The following is a 21,561-nucleotide window of genomic DNA, read 5'->3' on the forward strand; positions in this document are numbered from 1 at the left end:
GGTGGGGGGAAATTAGTTAAATTTGATTAAAATCAATCAGGTTCAGTCTTTCAACTTAATTATTCAGTTAATTCTGTCAAAGTAGTCAATTTGGTAAACTACTGTTGAATAGACATAGTTTAAAAATTCTAGCATTTGTTTCCATTAATTTTATGACTGCCACTCACCAAGCTCTGGTTTAGCCCTTTAAATACATAATCTTATTAAATGGCCATAACAGTATTGCAAGTTAGATATTGCCATTCCCATTTCACCAAAGCATAAACTGAGACTTAGAAAGGAAGAGAGGCTTGCCCAATGATAGACAAGGAGTAAATGGGCTGTGTTTCAAGCCCTTGGCTGTCTGGCTCTAAAGCTTTTGCCATTTTCTTTCTAACATGTTGCCTTCCTTTATATAATGTGCAAGGATTACAACAAAAGTATTTAAAGTCATAATCCATGGCAGATCTGCCTCTCCCAGCACCCAGTGCCTCCCTCACAGCCCTTCCCCAGCTCTTCCCAAAGGTAGACTGAAGATGGAAAGTTGGAGGCAAAGTGAAGCATGCACACACACACAAGCACACAAATAAATCTTATTTCCAGGGGACTGTGATATATCCATCCTGACTCAAAACACAGCACATCACAAAAGGAGCTGGGGGAGTGAGGCCTCCAGTGTAAATCCTCCTGAATGCTTGCTCAAAGGCTAAGCCCAACCCACACCCCCTTCGAGCGATCCTGCACCTCAAGCTCCTATTGGGTCCTATACTCTGAAGTAGTGCATTGTTCCTACATTTATCTCTTTTAAACACGTTCAGAGATTTCAAGAATCTCCCAATAACTTGCAGAATCTTGGGGAACTATGACCAGATATGTTATGAAACAAAATTCAAGGATGACCCAAATCCTCAAGCACGGTAAAAAGTAAGAAGAGAAGCAAAATTAATGGAGCGGGGGAAGCAACTTGATTCTGTTTTCATACTTAATACTTATGCTGGTCATTCCTGAAAGAGCAAATGTGGCTTGCTGACAGTTTTCTATTTGAATACCAGTGACTGTGCAGAAGAATGACTAGCGCCTACGTGTCAGTTGTGCAAATCATGGGCTCTATTTGTCTTTTGTTGATGGGTTTAGGTGTCTGTGTGTGTCAGGGTTCCCACAATCCATTGCTAAAACGAATCGTTATACTTTGATTAACAACTTCCCCATTCCTCTTTACTACCAAATCCAATAACAAGGACAGCAAAACAGGTACCAAATGTATGCTGCTCATTTGCCTCTACCAGTAGAAACAAATACCCACTGGTGGAAGCATGCTTTGCTCAAAGTTTACTCATTAAAAGAGAGGCTGGATGTATAAAACTCAGATTAATTACCCCCAAATGACTAGCTGAGGTTGAATAAAATATAGGCTCATTAACATTCAACAGCGCTACTTAGAGAAGACAGGACCAGAATGAGAGATTAAAGTTAGATGAGAACAAGTACATTTTCAGTATCTGAGTTGAGTTTATCAAGGATGAATTCTTCCTCTACTCCAAATCAAATTCTCTTGATAAGCTACGCTTGCAAATGCAGACCAGAGTGACAGATTCCTTGGGTTCAAATTCTAGCTTACTAGCTATGCAAGTTGGGCAAATTACTACATGTCTCTGTGTCTCAGTTTCCTCATCTGTAAAATAAAGATAATGATGCTGCCAGGGGTTGTTTTGATCATGAAATGACTTAAAACTCATAAGATTGTTTTGATATTGAAATGACTGAAAACTCATGTACAGTACTTAGTTCCTAAACCAGAGCTATATGTAAATTTTCGCAACCCAGATCTAGAGTACCATCCTATCACATGGGACAGAGGCTTTCAGTCCTTATTATTCCATAGTTTCAGCTACTCTTAATAGTGTTTTCATTTCTAGAAGTGTCTTATTTATTTATTTATCTTTTTATTGTGACGGATTTTGTTGTTGCTGCTGTTCTTTTGAGAGCTGGAAATTATCCCTTTGGATCAAATAAAACACCATAGTGGATGTATTTTGAAAGGCATTAAATGTTATATAAGTGTAAGGAAAGGGAGGAGTAACAAAAGAGAAAACGCACTCATGCCTTTTTAGCAAATAATTACTTTCACTAAGATAACAATAATAAAGATTATACCACCTGTTTGTCTAACCAATGGATGGTTTCTAAGCTGCTACTGGGTTGTTATCTTCAAACAAACCACTTCTGGAAAAGAATTATGTTATCTACCTTGATAAAAGATAAAAATTGTGGTCATCTTCGTTTCCCATTTTCCAATGAATGACCCATGATTTCAAAAAATCAATTTGATTTACATGTTGCACTCTCTTTGCTAATGCTGATAATGCTGCTGACAATGTGTGGGTGTGTGCCTGGGATAGTTTTCTGGAGTTCATTTTGCATCCTTTGAACATTCTGTTCATTTAGGTGACTATAACTGAAGATACCAGATAAGAGATGAGGAGGTGGGTGAAAACTGAGATATAACACAAAGGATGGAAACTAATTATTAATTATGACTGATGTCTACATATGGCCAAAATATCATTTTAGCATTATACCTAAACATGAGTGTGCATTTATCATAATCTCAGAGATAGTTTCCTATTATTTGGATACCAAGCTCACATGGTTGATATAAGCCTTCAGCCCATGTCTTAGTCCATTTGGGCTACTATAACAAACTACCATAGACTGGGTGGCTTATAAACAACAGAAATTTATTTCTCTCAGTTCTGAAGGCAGGGAAGGCCAAGCTAAAGGCACCAGCAGCCTCGGTGTCTGTGAAGGCCTACTCCTGGTTCATTGATGACCATCTTCTCGCTGTGTCCTCACAGAATGGAAGAGGCAAGGGAGCTCTCTGCGGTCTCCTTCCTAAGGGCACTAATTCCATTCATGAGGGCTCTGCCTTAATCACCTCCCAAAGGTCTCACCTCCTAATACCATCACATTGAGCATTAGAATTTAACATGAATTTTGGGGGGACACAAACTCAGTCTACAGAAGCCTACAAAATTGAAAAATCAAAAGTGCAACAAAATGTATGCAGTTTTATGGGCTTTAAGATTCCTGAGATGAATGAGCACCATGCCTTTGAATAGGCCACTTTCTAGAATACATCCTGTATCTTTCCCTGAACTGGGAGAAGCTTTACTGGATTTCACTAAGTCTCATGGAAAGGCCCAGCTTTTACGTCCCAACTAGCATCATAACACACAAGGGAGGGCAGAGTATAGAGTTAGCAGTATTTTGCATTTAAAATGCTGAGATATATTCAAGGGGACACCATAAGTCTGAGACCTTTTTCATTGCTTACATTCCAGGCCTTATTTATTTGCCAGGCATTTCTTTACGGTAAGTGCGTATACATGTACCTTCTTTCCATGCCCCTGCTACCTTCCCTCAACACATATCCCTGTCGGGAGCCTAAGAAATTTATTGTAGATATTTTTCTGCTGCTGCTAATAGGCAAACAGAAAATTATACTACGTAGAAATTAACTTCTTATCAACCTATACCATGTACAAATTGTAATGGGATTTTATCTGTATCACTATCCAAACACAGGACCTTATACTCTTAAATTTATGGCAGTGTTATTTCTTACACTCTGTAGCTTCGGTGGTGCCAAGCAATAACTCAGGGCTTCAGGAACACGGAAGTAATTAACACTTGACAATGTTACAATTCCTGCAGAGGTGTAACTGCAGTCCTCACCTTTTCGCCCTGAGTGATCCCTAATAGGAGATTATGGGCAATGGCTTCTGGACCCAATCTCTTCTCCCTTCTTACAGTGATTATGCTTTCCTATCAGTGGAGCTGGCAGGTGTCCTATTTAAAGGCACAGAAAAAATTTCCTAGGAAAGTAACCTTTGGGAAGATGGTTTACAGGGATAGCATGGAAGAAGAAAGGGACTTTAAACTTGCTTTCTTTTCAGATGAATGTACATGGGTCTCTGAGTCTTAGTTTCTTTATCAAGTAGAATAGCACCAATAACAATTGTCTATTTCATAGGGCTGTGGAGAGAACCACAAGAAATCAAACATATAAGCCATAAAGTATATTACAAATATAAGTGAAGGTCATTTTCCCACCTCTCTCCCATTCTTTTTTTCAGAAATATAGAGGCTTCATCACAAGGCTCTGGGACATCCTTACTGCCAAAAAGACAAAGATAACTGAATGAATGGTCCTTACACACCTGGATGCCACTGAGGTTGGGATTGTTAAATATGGGCACTGAGAGCTCCTGGCTGAAAGCACGTGCTCCTCCTGGAAAGACAGGGTGGATCACTCCATTCAGGAAAGAGAATGGGCAAGGAACAGACAGGAGACATAAAGCCCTTCGTCTTGTTTAATCTGGAGTCTTCTCTTAGGTAAAATTCAAGATTTCCAAAGCTATTCCCTACCCCAAATCAGAGAGGTGCAGTACAGATACTGTCAAGATTAGAGAGGGTCAGAGGACTGAGAAGTCACACAAATAGTGAGGCTGTTCATAAATATATTAACAACTGCAGTAAGCATTTTTAAAAGCACGTTGAAGACGGAATCACCTTAGATTCTATGAATACACATCTTCACAATAGCTGGAACAGTAAAAATGCAGTTGCTAAGGATTCTGTACTTAACACTAGACTTTTCAAAGACTGATGGTTCTCTGACACTGATAAAAGGCATCTTGGTACATGTTTACATTGAATGTACAGGAAGCTTCTATAGCTCTCAATCCTTAATGGGGTTAAGCGACTCATTATAAAATCCTGAGTTGTTGAGAGATGGAGAGATAGGTGGACAATTTGGACTCCATTTGACAGATGGAGATGCCAGACTAATCAAACAAGCAGCACCACTTACTGAACGGGGTCTTACCAAGGGTTGGCACTGTCTACTTCTGCTACAAGTTACTTATACTATGTAGAAAGTAATTTCTTTTTTTTTTTTTGAGGAAGATTGGCCCTGAGCTAACATCTGTTGCCAATCTTCAGCCTTTTCTTTTTTCTCCCCAAAGCCCCAGTACATAGTTGTGTATCATAGTTGTAGAGTTGTAGCCCTTCTACGTGGGATGCCACCTCAGCTCGGCTTGATGAGTGGAGAGTAAGTCCGTGTCAAGGATCCAAATCGCGAACCCCAGGCCACCAAAGCAGAACCCACGAGCTTAACCGCTATGCCACCGGGCCAGCCCCGAAAGTAATTTCTTGATGAAACAATATACAGATTGCAATGGAATTTTATCTGTACTAACTGTCCAAAGACAGGACCTTATACACTTAAAATTATGTCAAAGTCATTGTCTATACTCTATAGTTTCAATTGTGGCAAGATGCATCAGCAAGGCAGATATTCTGGGTTGCTTGTACAGGATGGTCATATCTTGGTTACCCAGAGCTCATGTCTGGCTACAGTATGAAGCCATGCTACAAAACTGTTTACTAAGTAGTCTATATGCTGTAGCTATCTGAAACATACAGCCATAGCATCAAAAGCAGGAAGTTATCCCTTGTGCACTGTTGGTGGGAATGTAAATTGGTGCAGCCACTATGGAAAACAGGATAAAGCTTCCTCAAAAAATTAAAAATAGAACTACCATATGATAAAGTAATTCCACCTCTGGGTATTTATCCAAAATTGAAAACACTAACTCGAAAAGATATATGCACCCTCATGTTCATTGTAGCACTATTTACAATAGCTGAGATAAGGAAACAACTTAAGTGTCCATCAAGGGATGAACGGATAAAGAAAATCTGGTATATGTATACAATGGAATATTATTCAGCCATAAAAAAAAGAATAAAATCTTGCCGTTTGTGACAACATGGATGGACCTTGAGGGCATTATGCTAAGTGAAATAAGTCAGACAGAGAAAGACAAATACCTTATGATCTCACTTATATGTAGAATCTAAAACAAAACAAAACAAAAAAACCGAAACTCATAGATACAGAGAACAAATTGATGGTTGCCAGAGGTGGGGGTCGGGGGTCAAAATGGTTGACAGTGTCAAAAGGTACAAAATTCCAGTTATAAAATAAATAAGTCATGGGAATGTAATGAACAGCATGGTAACTACAGTTAATAATACTGTACTGCATATTTGAAAGTTGCTAAGAGAGAAGATCTTAAAAGTTCTCATCACAAAAAAAAACATTTTTGTAACTTTGTGGTGATTGATGTTAACTAGACTTATCGTGGTGATCATTTCACAATGTATAATAATATCAAATTATGATGTCGTACACCTGAAACTATATAATGTTATATGTCAACTATACCTCAATTAAAAAAAGAAAGCAGGAAGTTATAAGCAATTGTGCTAACTGGCTCATGCTAATTACTAAAATTTAGCCATGGAAAACCACAACATTCTCTAATCCTGATATGTAAACAATTATGTGTTACAAGTTTATTTCTCCTGGAGTTCTTATATTAAGCCTAATTTTTATATATGTCTTTTATCTATTTGCTGATTTAAATAATTTTTCACTTGGAAGGAGCATATATGGTTACTTTTTTGCTTTCTTAGGATAGAATCAAGCCTGTTTTGTCCATTTATTTCATAACTTCAAGCATACACACAAATACAGACTTACATACGTACATACTTGTATCATGGCAACTCTAAGATATTCCAGGTATCTACTGATAGCAGGAACTCTTCTTAATCACATCTTTTCTGGACACTTATTTTCACCTGACAATCAATTTCCTTTTAAGTTATATTTGATGGTTCCTTTCCCTTGATTTGTCTATGTGTCTCTCATTCCTGACCCACTGGCTTTCCTATAACTTTTTTCAACTCAATATATCCAACGAGGCATTTTATTATCGGGCAAAAATAATATTTCTCCACCTCCTTTCTTTGGTACTTCTAGCTTAACTGACAGGGTACTTTACAGAAACTAACCTCGAAAGAAAAACCAGGGGCTCCAAAAACCCTGTCAGACCATACACACTCTCAAAATCAAGTCAAGAAGAAGACAATAAAACCTACTGGGTCTTAGTAACAATAGGGTCAATAACTCAGATTTCTTCGAAGCTTCTGTTTGAAAGACTTCATTTAAAAACTCTAGCTCCTCATGATCAGAAACATAGGAGAAGGAGAGAGTCTTCATTTTCATCTTTAAATTCCATATCATTGTCAAAGCACGTTTTCCATTTAGGGCAGCATGGAAAGTCTGTGAATCCAAGCCTGGTGGCTCAGATATCCAGGTGGTTTTAAAGGGAAGCGTACGGTCTGAGAATTTTTTTCAATATTGCAGAGAACTTCATGAAAATTGCTAGTGTTCTCCAAGCTGAGGATGGACAGACTGACTAAAACTGCCACAGGCTATAGTACATTAGCCTAAGGTAGTTAGTCAGTTTCCCTAGTGGTCACTAGACACTCAAACTGCTATTTTATGTGTCTGTAGATTTCACAAAGAGGAGAGAAATTATTACTTTATAATATTTTTTGCTTCATAAGCATCATTTCTTAACATATCATGTTCATTTAAAAATACATAATTCAAGACTTCTTCTGATAGAAAACTTGGAAAATGATGCATCCTTGAGGGTCTGGTCGTTTAACCTTACTTTGAAATACCTTTAATTATACACATTTAAAACGTATTCCAAAATTATCTTGGTTTACTCCCCAACCATGCCATCTGTAGTCTTCCCTCAAACTCAGAAGACCCTATATTAATACCTCTCTTTTCTATCCCTTATGTAAACAGTCCAGAGTTCAATATTCTCCAACTGTAACTACCCACCAATAAAAACAAATTCACTTCTTAAAAATTCCAAGAAAAAAAGAAGAGTAATAGTATCTGAATCAATATGCTAGCTATTTCACCCCATTCTATTGTACTCTGACTCAGCTATTTCCTTGTCTCCTATCTCTGTTAATAATCTACTCAGTTCAAACCACAACACACACTCTCTTGTATTTTATTTATTTACCTTCCCTAATCAGTTCCTTGGCTGAAATGTGTTTTCATTTCTATCCTTCTTCCCAATCACTCCATCACAAACTAGATATTTTGCCCAGCAGCATCATAAACACTTTTGCTAATCTTTACTTGGAACTCAATTTTTTCTCTCTAGGATTGATAATATTTCTTCATCCTTAAAAGAAGTCACTCAAAAAGTAACTTCCTATTTGTATGTCCCAAGTGTCCCAAAATTTCCCCTCAGAAGTGGTAATTTCTTAATTTCTATGCCAATTTTCTGACCCTGCCTATACGTTGCCCTTGTGAATATCCACACAGCAGCAGCTGACAAAGCAGGATTCTGCAAAGTGTGAAGAATCCTAAAATGATAAGAATGACATGACCAAAAGCACTTTGCTTTCACTGAAACATTTGAGACACAGCCATGAAAAAAAAAATCCACCTCTAAAGTTAGAATATGTTGATGTCAAGGGAAAGTTATTCTTTCTTAGGGATCAAAAAAAGGGCAAAAGATTAATCCCAGAAGCTGGAAGCAGCCAGGATGTAACTATAACCATATCAAAAAATGCTATAATTTTATGAGAAAGTTTTCAAAATGATAAAGTAAGACCTGAGATATGAATGAAGTGTCTAGACACAAAATGAAGTGTCAAATATATGTAGATCCTAAACCATAAAAGCCTAGTGGGGATAGAGAGAGCAATCAGTCAACTACTCAGAAGGTGGGAGGGGGGAATTTGTGCACAGCGGAAGCTCATAACCTTAGAACCAAAGTGCTTGGCGATGAGGTAGCAGATGTTACGTACTGCACAGAACTTGAATTTGGATTAAAAACTAAAGTAAATCAGTAAGTGTTCCCTCAAAAATCTGTATAGAGGAGCAGAGCTCATGTGCAGTGAATATAGGTTAGATAACGTATAACTAGTTGTAAGCATCTCATTAGGTAGCTCTGATCATTTTAACAGTAGGGACTAATTGTTGGAAAACCCAAAGGGGACCAGCCAGGAAGAAGTGAGATGATCTCAAGTGTTTACAACAGCTTTGTATCAAGGCTATGATTAGCATACAACCATCAAGTTCAGAAAGTATCCTGTAGGCAAACCAGCCTTCATGGCACCGAAGTACATGCTTTGGGAAGAGCTCTGGGTTGCCTAACCAGGAGTCCTCCCACCAAATACTCACTTCCTCCCACATACCCAAATCTTCTATCTCTTCACTGGTTTTAGGCTCAGGTCAGATCTTACTCACCTGAAAGGAAAAGTAAAATCCTTCTCTGAATCCTTATGCCTTTAATTCCTGCCCTAGTGCTTTTTCCTTTCAGAGTTAAACATTTCAACAATTCATATGTCTGGCTTCATTTTAATACTAACACAGCCTTCCTGACCCAAATCAACAGAAGTCAAACAGCTCTAAACCGCAGAGTTTACTTCAATTTCTCTCCTCTTTGACCATTATGACCATTATTATTCAGCACCTTAAAAGTTATTAAACCCTACTTTATTTTTCCTCCAAATACAACTTTCTGATTTAAGCTGTTCTCATCAGGAAGCCCCTATTTCATCACCTTACATTACACTTATGGAAACAGCCTTCTTTGATTCCTTGTCTCTGGTTCCTGACCTATTCTACTCCATTATTCACACATGGCTGCCAAAATAATTTTCCCCAACATTTTCCATTTCATTCTTTTAATCAAATATTAAGAGGTGATTTCTCTGGTTAAACTTGGCAAATCGAATACATGTGTTTATCTCCATTACTTCCTGAAACCACATTAAAATGATAGTAAAGACATTTCAAAAAATATAACCAGCAAGGACAATGAAAACAGGAAGAGAAGAAGAGCAGAGGAGAGAGGTCCACCAGTGTGGGGACATCTGACTTAACAGAGCACTGAATATGAGCACCTAAGGTTGTGGCAGATAAATGTCTGTCAGAATCTCATAAAGTCTCCATTAACTGAACCACCAAGAAGAGGAAAAGCAGAGATGGGTGACTGGATTGAAAACAAGAGGACTGTCTTAATCTGTTCAGGCAGCTGTAACAAAGATACCATAGACTGGGTAGCTTAAACAATATTTATTCCTCACAATTCTGGAGGCTGAGAAGTCCAAGATCAAGCCACCAGCAAATTCGGTGTCTGGTGAGAGCCTACTTCTTAGTTCACAAATGGCCATCTTCTCCCTGTGTTATTAGATGGTAGAAAGGGTAAGAGCTCTCTGGGGTCTCTTTTATAAAAGGACTAATCCCATTCATGAAGTTTCCACCCTCATGACTTAATCATCTGCCAAAGGCCTGACCTCCTAATACCATCACACTGGGAGTTAGGTCCATAAGAAAGACATAAAAATCTACATAAGTAACTCCCCTAGGTCTCCTCTCCTTTTCCAACTAAGCCAACTGACAAGGTGAACAGATGTTGGGCAGTCAAAAAACAGAGGCCCACTATAAAACTCACTTTAAAAATAAATATGTACCATTAGCAGTTTTAAATATATTATAGCCCATTAGAGCAGAACAGGATCTTCATTATCATCTACTCCAACACTTCTGTATAAGGATGAGGAAATTTAGGCCTATCTATAGAAGTGCCTTGCTCAAGCCCACTGTCCAATAATTGACAAAACTGATATTTAAACACGGGCCCCTAGACTCCCAACAAAATGTCTGAAGTAGCTTTGCAACTATAAACTTCAAGACTGTAACATGAGAAAATATGTTCAAATAAGAATGTCTCCTGGTGTTAAAAAGAAAAATGGAGAGTAACAATGAATAAGTGTTTTTCCAGTAGCAGCTATAAGAGGTGATATTTTTAAATGACTGGCTTCAGATCTTTAGCTATAGTTCTAGAGTTTAGAACAGCATTTCATCAGCTTACTTTAGCCGGAAATGATATCAATTCTCTTTCATGAGATTTAACATGTGGGAAGAAATCATTTGCTTTATCTTCTAAGATAACTTCCAGCACTGATGCTTGCCGACCCCCTACCATGACCCTCACTGCACTACCATCACCTACCAGATCCTAGTAGGTCTCAGGTGAAGTGAATTTCCTACTGTAAAGTAACTCTGATTTGTGCATCATTCTCTTACGACTGGGCTAGTATGAATCAGCTTGCCAGTGACTGCAGACGTCTTCATGAATTCACGGAGTCGAATGCCTAATTCTGTAAATCTGAGTAAGAGACAGCTGAACCAAATAGCAACTGCAAATCTGCCCTGAAATAAAGAAGAAACTCTCACCCTGACCTCCTTCTCTCGGTACCCCCTACACAGCCTTGTCTTTTTGGAGCAGCTCCAGTCTTTCTCTTTCTATTTCCCAAGAAGCCCCCTCTGAACAGCTACACCCATTCATTTCCTGCCCAAATCTTGCTTATTCCTTTTTTTCCATAACTTTGCTTAAGTATCTTATAGCTCTTTTGAGGCTAAGTTCAAATTCCTTTTATTCAAGTAGCAGAGTCTGCTCGTTCTTATAATTTATTTTGGACATCCCTCCAGAGTTGGAAGCTTCGGTCTAAATCCCAGCTCTACCACTTACCAATTTGGACGAGTCACTTCAATGCTCTGAGCTCAGTTTCCACAACTGTAAAACTAGAACAATTCTATATACTTCAGGGGGGATTGTAAAGATTAATGAGATAACAAAGTCCTCAGTAAAGCACATCACTAATGAATATTTGCTCGTACAGCTGGAAGTACAATATGTGAGATGTGATGGTAAAAAACTGCATAGAAATTGGAAGACTAGGTTCCAAAACAAGTGCTATTTACTAGACAAAAGATTCAAGGTAAGTAATTCAACTTCTCTGAACTCAATTTGTATCATTTGAAAAATTCATTCAACTAATATTTATTGTGAGCCTTCTATGAGCCAGGCAGTGTTCTAGAGTTTTGGGAGACATTAATAAACAGAATGGGGAAGGATTGCTGTCCTCATAGGATGAGAATAACTGTAAAACCTACCTCACAGAATCATTGTGAAGATTAAGACAGATGCTTAAAGGGGAAAGTACTTTATAAATAGAGTGGTGTTCCACCGATGTTATTGTCACCTGCATTCATAGAACCATAAGCTGGAGTGAATAGTACATAAGATTTCATCAAACAATCTCATTCTAGTGATGAAGAAATGGAGACTTCGCTGTGACATCCATGATCACACAGCTATAGAGTTAACACAAAAATTTGAGTCTCCTACCTACCACAATAGTCCTCTGTCCCCTACATCACAGTGCCTCAGTACAGTGGGGTACCAAGTGCAGGGTGCTAGGCAGTTGAAGATGATAAGGGGAAGCATTGTGGAGATTTAAAGGTAATAAAGTCAAATAAAAATTGGTCTCCTTTATGGACTCAAACATATTTTTGCAACAATGTTTATAACAGCATTTTTTACAATAGCCAAAAGGTGGAAACAACCAAAATGTCCATCAGTGGATGAATGGATAAACAAAATGTGGTATATACCTACAGTGGAATATTATTTAGCCTTAAAAAGGAATGAAATTCTGATATATGCACATACAACACAAAGAAACTTGAAGACATTATGCTAAGTGAAATAAGCCAAACACAAAAGGACAAATATTGTATGATTCTACTTAAGAGGTACCAGGAGTAGTCAAATTCAGAGAGACAGAAAGTAGAATGGTGGTTACCAGGGGCAGTGGGGAGGAAGAATGGAGAGTTATTCTTTAATGGGTACACAGCTTCAATTTGGGATGATGAGAAATTTCTGGAGATGGATAATGGTGATGGTTGCACAATAACGTGAATGTACTTAATGCCACTGAACTTTAAGCTTAAAATGGTCAAGATGGTAAATATTATGTTATGTATATTTTGTCACAATAAAAAAAAAGAAAAAATTGCAGGTTTTCGTCACCACACTCAGCAGTTTTAAACAACGTCAGCAAAATACTCCATCCCCCAAAAATCTTTCCTTTGTTTAAATTCTAGAAAATTGCTGCAATTACTGTTGAGATTTAGGTAGATAGATGATAGATTGCATGTAAGTATACAGATAATTATACAATTATATTTGTATATAATATATAAATATACACGTATGTATGCTTCAGCTTAGCACATTTTTATTATTATCTTTTAATAAGCCTTGCATTCTACATGGAAGTTAATTTGGAGAAACGTCGGTTACAAAGTGAACCTCCAACATATGTGGATTCAGCTACATGTGCTCATTTTAAGACTAAGCTCATAGCAGTTAGGAATCATCCCAACACACTTTAGGCACAGTTCACATCTCCCACCACTGTGGTACTAAGATTCCTGCATTTAAACATTAGGTTTGAAATTAACAATAATAACATAGTGATTGGGAAAACAAGGAAATTGAACTTGAGTTAGTTCAATTCTATCATTCTGTATGACCAGTTGGAGTTTTTATTTAAGGTTCAAAACATTGAAATAGGCCGGCCCTGTGGCTTGGTGGTTAAGTGCGTGCGCTGCAATGCTGGTGGCCCGGGTTCGGATCCCGGGTGCGCATCGAGGCGCCGCTTCTCCGTTCACTCTGGGGCTGAGTCCCACATGCAACAACTAGAAGGATGTGCAGCTACGACATACAACTATCCACTGGGGCTTTGGGGGGAAAAAATAAAATAAATAAAATCTTTAAAAAAAAAAAAAAAACATTGAAATAGAGTGCAAACTCCAAGGTGTAATATTTCTTGCTTGGTAAGTGCAAACTGTAGTTATATACATATGTTTGTTTCACTTCATCGTTATCACTGAAAATGATGTTGAAATATGGAGGGTAGGAGTGTTGAAAAATGGGCTGTTCCAGGCATCAACTTTTTTAGATATAGTAATGCCTTAATAAATGCCTAATGAATGCAATGAATGAATGAATAATAAACTCAAAATGCAAATAATGTCAAAAACACTTCATCTAGTCCTCATTTAAGTAAATAAATCATGTACTTTTGGAAGAAATTACTTTAAAATATTCAGAGATGCTATCAAATGACAGGATCTCTGGGGCTGTAGGAATAAATGCCACACACAGAAGCACCACAGGAAAGTAGCAGTTGAAGGATTTTTTTCTTTCCCACAGTCAGGTAATATATGTTCTGAAGTATCAGCCATGTTTCGGAATTCTCTAACATGTCTCTGCACTAAGGGACACACATAAACACACACACACACTCATTGCACAGATTTTTCTACCAAATTTCCAGTCCCATCTTGCTGACAGAATTGATGTTTTAATACCAATTCTATTTTCCATCTTAGAGAAAACAATGAAGTTAACTTTCCTGGAAAGACTTGGGACAATTCTTCTTCCCCTTCTCAAAATAGAGAAAAATTGGGCTATCAAGGATAAACAGCCTTCATATCTCACACTACACTATCTTCTCACACATACATTCCAGGATAAAATTTAATCAATTAAAACGATATGTAAAGCAAATGACTTTCATTTCATCTTCTTAAAGCACATAGTTTATGAACCTAATTGTTTTTTCTTATTTTTAGAGAGTACTGCAGAGGTGAAGTTGAGCTGTATACAGATCACATAACTGGTTTATTTCATTCTCTTTCATGGTTTCTTTAAACAGTTATTTTTTACCTACAGGGACGAGCTCACAGTGAATGCCTTCAACTCTAAGACCAGATAACATTGCTCAGGGTTCAAAACTAATACTTTGAGTTGTGCACAATAACTTCTAAGCTATTGCCCCACCAGGAAGCAAATCTCCTTCATTCATAAAACAGTGTGGATACTTACCTTCAACTGGTAGAGAGAAAATGGGCAGCCACAAACCCCAGCCTTGCTAAGTCTGGCATTGATTCGAAAAACATGTTAGGCACTGTTTGTTTTTGGCCTGGGAGGGAATTTCTTCAATTGGTAACCCACTGTGTCCCAAACACTAAATTATGGAATGGTTTGTTTTGTTTGGATCTGTTTTCTTCTCAAAGAAACACAAACGACACTTTTTCTAATGTAAAATTAAATGTACTCACAGTTCCTGTGGTGCAATTTAAATATGTTTTCAGTATTTCCTCCAGAAATTCACATAGAGTGTAAAATGATTCACAGCTTGAGTTTCTTTTTTTATTGACGTAGAATTAACTCTGCTGACTTGATAAAACAAAACTAAATTAAGCCAGAATTATATTAATTTTGTTTTAAAAAAAATAGTTGCTTCACTTAAGATAGCCTTAGTGGAAATATCCATTTTATGCTTTATTTAACTCTGTGGAGTTCCTCTCATGTAAGTCTAAGTATTAGACTGCTTCATTTGAATTTTTGTGTTTACTTAGTTTGGCAAAGAAGCAGTGTGGCTGATACTTTTTGTTTCCTTTTTATGAATTAAACCTTCAAAACATGAAGATCATTTAGGCTGATGAGGCCAAACAAAAAAAAAAAAAAGCTTGTAGTAAAAGTGAAGTTCTACTAACTTCCATTTCCCCTTGAATGCAAAGAATTCTCATATTTATAATCAATAATAAAGATAAACAATGCAACTCCTCCATTTCCTTTCTGTCAGAACCGTCTTAGAATCTTGTTCCATGATTCAACCTCATAACTAATCGAACAGGAGATTTTTCTCACTCTCCATTCACAGAGCACATTTCATGAAAAAACATCCACCCAGCTGTCCTTCAGCCTCCTTGTCAGATATCCATTGCCACAGCAATGTTACAAAACAACCACAAAACATCAGAGGCATACAACAACTGTGTATTGCTCATGTATGTGGGGTGGGAGCCCCGCTGATCTTGGCTGGGCACATTCACATGTCTTAGCGTTGGCTACCTGTCAACTCATCTAGGCTGTTCTCTGCTGGGAAGAGTGCGCCACTCAGCTCTGTTCTATCCTAGCCCTGGGTATGTATTAGTTTTCAATTGCTGCGTTGGCAAATTACCACAAACTTAGCATCTTAAAACAACACAAATTTGTTATCTCATGATTCTACAGGTCAGAAGTCTGGGTTATCTTAGCTGGTTTTTCTGCTCCAGGTTTCACAACACTGAAATCAAGCTGTCAGCCACTGAGGTTCTTATTGTGAGACTCTTGGTAGAATCCACTTTGAGCCTCATTCAGGTTGTTGGCAGAATCTATTTCATGATGGTTGTAGAACTGAGGTCCTGTTTCCTTGCAGGCTGTAGCTCTGAGAGGCTTTCCTCTGGTCCTTGCACGTGAGCCCCTGCATCTCAGAGCCAGCAGCAGTGCGTTGCATCCTTCTCATGCTTGGAATCTCTTTGACTTCCCCTTCTGCTGCATCTCTCTTTTGCTTCTTCTTCTGCCCATTTTCTGACTCCAGCCTGAGAAAGTTCTTTGCTATTACATTGTGATTGTATTGGTCCCAAAAAGAAAATCCAGGATAATTTCTCTGTCTCAAGGTCTGTGATTCTAATCACATCTGCAAAATTCTTTGCCGTGTATCATAGGCTATTCACGGGTTCCAGAGATTAGAATGTGGACATCTTTGGGGGCCATTCTAACTACCACGTCTAAGAATGCTATCTTGCCATGGCAGAACAGTGAGAGAGGGTGAGCCCACTCACACAAGTACTTTAACAACAAAATGGTCAAATCTAGTCACATGGTCAAGTTCAGTGTCAGAGTGGGAGGGCGTTACACAGTTAGTTATATGGCAAAGGATATGGGTGCAGGGAGGGCAAAGAATGGAGGTCATTGTTGTATCTACCACAGCCTCCTAAAGACAACAGAAACATATTTATTAACAGAGTGATGACAGTATTAGGCATGTTAACCACCTAAACACCATGTGGTAGATATAAAAAGTAAATGTCTTCACAGCCTAGAGATGGTCCATAATGAGAATCACCTGTACAATTACCATCAGCCTTAATGCATCATGAGTGCCTATTGATCAAAGACCCTATCTTGTTCCCCACTAATGCCTGGCATATAGCAGATGTTTGAAATAAAAACATCATGGCTAATATTCTATGCCAGGAACTGTACTAAGCAGCAAACATATGTTAATCCATAACAATTCTATGAGGTAAGTATTACTATATCCCCTGCACATACACATTTCATAGATGATAAAACTGAGACAAAATGATGTTATGAAAATTGTCTAAAGTTGTACAACTAGTAAGTGGTAGAGCCAGGATAAAGACCCAGAAGGTAAATGAGTATTTGCTAAAAAGGAGAATCTGATATTCTCAAAATCCTTTTAAAGTATAGGATCACTTTATTTGAGTTTATAAAAAATTTTGCCATGACAATTTTGATTTTTAAAACACCCTAAAGGTTACACCACTCTATAACAGCCGTGGATATCAAGGATGGATTCAATGAATCATCAGTCATTTGTTGAATGTATTCTATATGCAAAGCCTCCTGCTCAATGATGTGAAGTTTTAAAGATATAACACTGATCTCAAGACCACTACGACACATATTAGAAGCTCCAAGTACACCCATGGGTAAAGGGCAGTTGCTCAATAAATGGAGGTTGGTTGTATAAGACATATACACGCAAAATGAATAATAGTACTATGTACTATAGCATAGGTGCAAGATGTGTGAAGACGACCAGAGTTAAAAGACTGGAGAGATCAAGGACACCTTCAAAGAGTATAGACATGAACCAGGGGTGGAAAGGAAAAAAGGTTTCTATGAGAGAGGCTATTTAATGACAGGCTTTGGAATTGTATCCCGAAAACAATGAATTTCGAGACTTGTGGTATGTTTGTTCATCACTCCTCTTCATTGATTCATTTATTCATTCATTCATTTGAAACATATTTATTGACTATCAGGATTTGTCTAGGTCTTAAGGATGTAGTAACAAAAGATGATAAACCCAGCCCTCATGGGAAGTTTATTCTAGCGGGAGACAGACTACATGCAAACAAACAGACACACCAAACAATTACAAATAATACTAGTGCTGTGAAGGAAATTAATAAGATTCAGTAACAGAGAATAAGTGGACCTGTGGGACCTCATTTTAGATGATGTGATTATCCAGGCCCCCAAAGAGAGGGTCATTTTAGCTGAGACTTGAAACATGAGGAGGAGTCAGCTAAGGGAAGAGACAGGGTAAAAGAATTCCAGGCGAGAGAACCAGGAGTGTTTTAGACATTGTCTGAAGATGAAGGTGGCCAGACTACAGGGAGTGAAGAAAAGGGGGGTCCCCAGTGACACTGCAGAGGGGAGCAGGAGGCCCATCAGTCAAGCCCTTTGCCTAAGGAAAGAAATCTGTGTTTCTAAGCAAAGAATTAATGCGACTTTGTTTATATTTTGAGATTTCTCAGTACTGTGTAGAGAATGGATTTGTATAGATCAAGAGTGAAAGTTGGGAGGCCAAGTAGCAGATAAGAAATCACCAGAGTCCTGACCAAGATGACGGCAGTGGGCATAGGGAAAGATAGACAGATACCAGATATTTTAGTAATAGAATCTGTAACGGGTGAATCAGATGGGTGGGAGGAGGGAAAGAGAAAGGGGGAATTCTAACAAAATGCTTAGATTTTTTTGCTTGGACATAGCAGCAGGTGATGGTTCTAAATAATTATATAAGGAAAGCTGAAGTGGAGGGACAGAGCTGTGTGTGTGGGATATGTTATATTTAACATACAGAGGAGGAAGTATTGAATTTGCAAATCTGTAGCTCAGAGAAATCTAGACTAGAGATCTAGCTTTTAGGGTTATCAAATAGAGATGGCATTTAAAGGTTGGAACTAGATGAAATCACTTGGGTGAAAGTGGAGAGATGGAAAGGAATGAGCAAAATTCATAAGCCTATAGAATATCAATTTTTAGAGATTAGGGAGAGAAGGAGAAGCTAGCAAAGAAGTCTGAAGAGTCAGGAAAGAACAGAGAATAATGTGGTGTCATGGAAGTCGAGAAGATAAAATTTCTCCAGAAAGTGTGAAATTGACTGAAACATGATGATAAGAGACTGAGTTAGATTTGGAAAGAGATATGCCCACTGATTTTGGCACTGAGATTTTGGATGACCTCCCAAAGGACGGTTTCTGTATAGGGATAGAGATTGAAGTCAGATTCAAAGCTATATGGGAGGTCAGGACAAGTGTGGACAACAAGTTTGAGTTTTATCATAGATGAGAAGGTGGAAATGCACAGTGGTTGTAGGAGAATGCGGGGCCAAGGTCAAGACTTTTTGTTTGTTTTAGGTGGATTATGCTAGAGCAATGGTTCTCAGACTTTATCTTACAGCAGAATTACCTGGTAGGCTTATTAAAAAACCAATTGCTGGGACCCAGAGTTTCTGACTGAATAAGTCTGGGGTGGAATGTGAGAATCTGCATTTCTACAAGTTCCCAGGTGATACTGATGCTGTTGATCCAGGGACCACACTTTGAGAACCACTGCTCTAGAGTATGTGCTTATACTGCAGAAAATGGTTCTGTGTAGAGAAAGACATTGGTGATGCAAGAAAGAAAGAATTTTAGGAGTAAAGTTCTTGAAGATGTGTGAGGGTCTGGGATCCAAAGAACAAATGTCTTTGATTGCAGCAGAGATACTTCTACAGAAACAAGAAGAAAGAAGGAGAGGTTGGTGCTGCCTCATCCTTTGCCTTGCTCCCCACATTCAGGGTCCCCTCTGCAGGCTCCCTCTGCTCCCAGATCTAGGTCCAAGCCATATCAGTCAGATGGGGTTAAAAAGCCTGATCTGGTTCATCATACAAGAGGCTTGAGGCAACACCAGTCAGTCACTCTTACTGCTAGCCCTCATTTGACCTTCTGCCTCTCACCCTCCTCCCTCACCTGCCCCAGCTTTGGCACCTGCACATCTGCCATGTTCCTTTCAACTAAGACTGTATATAGTTGCTCAGTGTAACACTAGGGATGTTGAGAAATTACTTTTGGGGTTGCCACTCTACAAAGAGAAGGGGTGGAGACCATGATGCCTTCAGCCAGAGCAGCTCTGCTGTCATCTAACATGTATATTAAGGTTCTGAATGTTTCATCTGAAATAGCAGTAAAATATCTAAAAGCCAGTGCCTTGTAGATGACTGTGTGTCTCTAAGTCCTACCTATCTTCTCTAACATGAGTTCTGACCTTCATAACCTGTCATACCTCTGTGCTCCAAAACAGATACCTACCCTTCATCATTGCTCCTAGGCCCCAGTTTTCATTTCAGACTGTTTCCTACCGATATCTGCCTACATGAATCTACACATAGTCAATGCTCCCAAATTCTTATGCCCATGATCTGCTTAACTAAAATGAGAACCATCTCTCTCTGGGTTGGGCCTTTTCAATGCCCACTGCTTGACTGGATGAATGCCACATTCTGTCTATCATTATACTCTCTCAGGTTGCGCATAGGTTAAGCTTGTTCCTGAACCTTTTTCGCCACTGTTTTTTCAGCTACAGTGGATGAGGTTGGTTTAGGATGTCTGCTTCTCTACTGGTGATCCCAACCATGTGGGATCTCTTTAACCCTTCAGTATCATGACACATTTGTAGATGGGCTAGTAGGAAAATAATGGATTATTTGGGGCAGAGGTTAAATAAGAACCTCTTTGGTTTGGAGAAACTTATTTTGTGGCTATGTGTGAGGTGGACAGGGCTAGGAGGTACAAACAAGAAAATGTCTATGGATGAGGCTAAAATAATCATCTAGGTGACAGGTTAAAAAGGCTTAACCAGCAAAGTGACATATGGAAGAAAAAGAAAAAAATGAACTGGGAGATATACCAATACAAAGAACTTTGCGGTAGATATTACTTCTGGGCACAAAAGATGGCTGTACTTAACTGCCCTTTGAAGGTAGATATAACATATGATTTACTTCAACTCAAGAACTGTGGGTAGAAATGATTTTGTAACTTCCAGGTGAAAACATTCAGAGCTGGTGGGAGACACTCCACGTCCTCTCTGCCCTCATCAATCTGAAGGCAAGTATTGTTTGCAGGAGCCATAGGAGAAAAACAGCCTGGAATACTGAGTCTCCATCAGGATTGCCCTGGAGAAGCACTCAGATACCCACTGAACATTGTGTATTGTGCTAAACCACTCTTCTGGTGGGAGCCAGAGGAAGAAGAGACGGTTTCTGCAGCAATACCTAGCCTCGCCTGTATAATGCAAATTTTATCAAAAATTATTTTACTTCTTGGCAAGTATGACATGGAGTATAAACATAACCCTCCCTCCCCCACCACCAGCCAGTCTTTCACTTGTTCAATCATTGCCTGTTTCTTCTCAGAAAGCTGAGTGCATGTTTTCTTTTACAATGCCCTAGATAAAATAAACCTTTATAAACATCAGACACTTTAACGCCGTGTATTATGAGTTTCCATATTTTTCTATATACATCCCTCATTTCTGATGTAAGGCAGTCTTTAAACATTTCTAGGATCAGACCTAGTAACGCCTGAGAAAGACAGAAAAAGAGAGCTTGTTTTCATGCTTTCTTTTCATTTCCAGTTTCTTCAAACTCAAGTTCAAAGTTTGGCCTGGCAATTTTTATAATAGATTTTTGTCTTTCCCTTGGGCGGTTAGTGACCTGAGATCTTTTGGGTTTGAAATAAGCCAAAGTTTTGGATCCTTTTCTGAAGCCAATTGTCTTTCTAGTTAAATCTGGCAACAAATTCTTTGTTAAAATCCTTATTTGGGAAGAAGACATTATTGTTAGACAATAAAATAACCTATGTGACAC

This window comes from Ceratotherium simum, chromosome 5, assembly GCF_057802395.1.
Source record: "Ceratotherium simum simum isolate JZ-2026a chromosome 5, ASM5780239v1, whole genome shotgun sequence".
Taxonomy (NCBI): domain Eukaryota; kingdom Metazoa; phylum Chordata; class Mammalia; order Perissodactyla; family Rhinocerotidae; genus Ceratotherium; species Ceratotherium simum.